We start from the raw sequence: 3,995 nt of genomic DNA on the forward strand, positions 1-3,995 counted from the left end.
TCATGTGACAAATCATGGGAATTCATGCTAATATTAGAAGATTCAAGACATTGCATATTAATATTAGACTCATGATTACCCATATCATAAACATCCCTAGCAAACCAAACATAAAAATCCCAAGCATCATCAATTGACAATGCTCTAAATTCACCATTATGCATACATTCAACTTCATCCCTAGTTTGCTCATTCAAACAAAAATAACAAATCTCACAAGCCTCCCAAATATTACAACAATTATAGTCCGAAAATCCCTCAAGTCTAATGAAATATTCACAAAAAGGCTCATAGTCAAATTGAGGAAATGATAGACATGCCATTTTTTTTTCACAAAACAAACAAAAATCAAATAAAAGTAAAAATATACACAAAGACCTAGAATCAAGCAATCAAAAACACTCAAACATAGACACCGTTCCCCGGCAACGGCGCCATTTTGACAAGAGGAAAATGTATGTCGTTATCTACTCTTCCCTCAGTCAAACTAAATTTATAAACACTTAACAAACCTAAATACGAGTATAGAGGCAAGTCAAGGGTCGAACCCAAAGGAACGGTAATGTTCAAGCACTTTAAATTATGCGCCTAAGCTAGGTCGAAAACGAAGGTAAGAGAGAATACTAACAACTAACAAAACAAGTAACCAAGGAAATAAAACACTAGGAACGGGGATCAACAAGTAATCATGTCAATTGCAACAACTTGGGAAGAGCATGCCAATCAAAGGTTGTGAGGACTAATGATAAGAGCAATCAATAGGAATCAAAGAGCTATCTCCTAATTGTTAAGCTAGGGTTCACTATGAATAACAAACTAAGAGAATCACAATCAGAACCAATTGATAATTGCAATTCCTAAATCAATTGTTCATGTCATTAGCAATTACAATGCAAATCTAGCATAATTCTGAAGGCCAAATTGAATCACACACATGCAAACCTTCACTAATCACTTTAATCTCAACAATCAATCAACACAATTCCCAAATTAATCACAATTAATCAATCATACAAGTTTCACCCAATTCCTACCCAAACAACTATTCAAGAATCATCATCTATAACCTAACAACTATGGAAATCAAGAATCAACAAAATACCAAGAACAATTACACTAATCAAGCATCAAACATCAAAATTAAACCAAACAAACAAGAAATTAAACAAAGAAATTGAATGAGATAGGGTTTAGAAATGCTCATTGATAATTAAGAAGATCTCCAACACAATTGTCACACTTGCATCTTCAATCTCTCAATCACCATTGAAATTCTTCACTTTATCTCTCTAAAACTACTCCTAATCTAGCCTAATCTAGAGAGAGAAGCTCTCAACCTAAGAGAGAGAAAGCTATTCTAAAACTTAAGAATTACATGAATCAAGAATAAAGGAAACCAAAAACTATATAAACAAAAGGAGAAAAGAAGCTTAAAATCGTAAAAGACCCAAAAACCCGCGCCCGCGGAGGGGAACGGACACCCCGATAGCCGCGCCCGCGGCCCAAGGCCCGATCCCTCGGGACAACCGCGGGTGCTTACTGCCCAAATACGGCAGTTTTGGAGCTGCAGCAACCCCGCGCCCACGTGTACTGTAGCCCGCGCCCGCGACAGTTTTCCAGGGCCAACTTCAGAAGGCTGTAACTTCCGATCTAAGAATCGTATGAAGGCGTGCGACCTATAATTGGAAAGGTCGTCAAGTCTAGTTTCTAACCCAACTTGAATCACCCTAATCCGATCTGTAGAACTTGAGATATGACTAAAACAATGAACAAAGGTCCTATTTGATACTTTGCAATCCTTCGTTTTCCTTTGTTTCAAACTCAAATTCAATTCCGAAAAGTGCATATTGATCCTAGTGGGTGCTATTTTCAATTCAAATGATAAGAAAGCCATTAAATGCATGAATTTCTCTAAACTAACACAAAAACATGCGAATCGAGCATTATTCTCTAAAAACACGACATAAACGACTACAAAGGAGCATAGAAATATAAAGAAAACATACCCTAAAGGTGCTATAAATGGCACGGATCATTAACATTTTATTTTCTAAATGGTGGGAAATTTTATGATTAATGGTGGAAAACATTTTCCTATACAAAACAAGGAAAGTCACATTTTTCTCCCTCTATAACCCTTTTTTATTTTCTTCTCCTCTGCCCTTACATTTCCAATTCTGTTTTTATTTTGAGAAAACTTTCTCTCAAAAATAGAAAACAATATTAAAAAGTTGAAAACACAAATTGTAAGCAACACTTTTAATAATGAAACAAATAATGTTGTATAACATTAAAAAAAAAAAAAAAAGAAAAGAAAAAAAAAATAAACTTGGTGACAAATGTAATAGATTTATAAGATATATATGGAAAGTTATAATTTATTTATATATTTAAATATTAAAGTTCATCTAAATAATATTCTAAAATAACTATTTTATCCTACAAAAATCCATCGTAATTTCGTTTAATTATCATCATACGTGGCTTAATAGTTGTTAATTATCGTTTCACGGTAAAAAGTCGGAATTTCAAGCGTTGTTATCTCATTACTAGCCATGACATTCAAATTTTTATATTAATAATATAATGTGTAAGTGGAGTTAGTCCGAGAACCATAAATTATAGAAACAGAAAATGGATGAATAGTTTATTCTTTGTATAAATAATAAGTAAGCCCAAGAAAGAAAGTAGTTTTTTTTTAAAAAAAAAAATGAAAAGTTCATGGGGATATATAGAAACTAATAAATATTTTCTATATTCTATATTCTAAATTTGTTGAGAACTTCTTAAGATAGCTAAAAGGAATGTTGTATTGTGTACAAGTGTATTATTCTAACAGATGGTTCAGAATTAATTAGAGAAGCTAATTATTCAGTAAAGTAAAGTGACCAGAATGTCTAGCTGGAGGTGTAAACCCCTAGAAATTCCTTTCCTTTAAAATAACTATTTTACTCTTTTATAAATAAAAAATAGGAAATTCTAAGACATTACTGCCACCGTCAAAACGGTTAAGGCAATTATCAAAGACACACAGTGAAAGACTCTCCTTAAAAACCATTCAAAACAAGTCAAACCAAAGTCAATCAAAGTCAACCTACAATTTGGAATTATTGCAGACCTGTATAAAAAATGAAAATTGTAGACACCCAAATGTGTCTCCCAAAAAACCAAACCAAGTGATGAATACCTTTCACGTAACTTGATTATCGAACGAAGTGAAAGTGTAAAAAGTCTAGTGATGCGGTCTTTTTAATAAAATATCTTTCTTTCTGTTTTCGAAAAAGCTCCTCGATTTTATGAAAATACACAGTCCAATTTAGTTTAATCCATAACAAGGGTCGAATAATAGTGTAGTTTGATTGATCTTAAAAAGAGCTTTTCGATGATATATTATAAGCCCAATTCCGATGAATAATGAGGAAGTTATGGCCAAAATACTAAGTTGGGCCTAAAATGGTTTTATGGCCCAATGATCTAGTGGAGGGCCCATTAATTAATATTACTAAAGTTATTAGGATTGATTTTAATTTTCTAGAATAATCTAGAAGGTTATTTTAATCTTCTAGAATAATTAAAAAAAGGTTATTTTGAGTTCTAATAGAGTTAGGATTAATAATCATATCTTTGAAAAATAAAGAATTTGATTTCGAATAAAATAAGTGTTTTATTATGATAAATTTTATTTAAAACAAATAAACGCGGAGACTAATTACTTAATTATATTAGGAAAAGGATTTCGTACAAAAGCGCGTTTTATCTTTTAGACCAGCGCCAAACGACGGCCTTGTCGCATGACACAGACCATGTCGCCATGCGTGATCCCTGTCGTTCCGCGCTGGGTCTTGTCATATGCGACATGAGCTGTTTTATCCCGATTCAAATTCTAAATATTTTCTATCGTTTCCGTACTATTTTCTCTATAAATAGGGTTATATTTCCCCGTGTTGAATCATCAACAATCATTATATATTCTCTTCTCTTTCTCTCTCTCTCTC

Source organism: Chenopodium album, chromosome 1 (assembly GCF_948465745.1).
Source record: "Chenopodium album chromosome 1, dcCheAlbu1.1, whole genome shotgun sequence".
NCBI lineage: Eukaryota > Viridiplantae > Streptophyta > Magnoliopsida > Caryophyllales > Amaranthaceae > Chenopodium > Chenopodium album.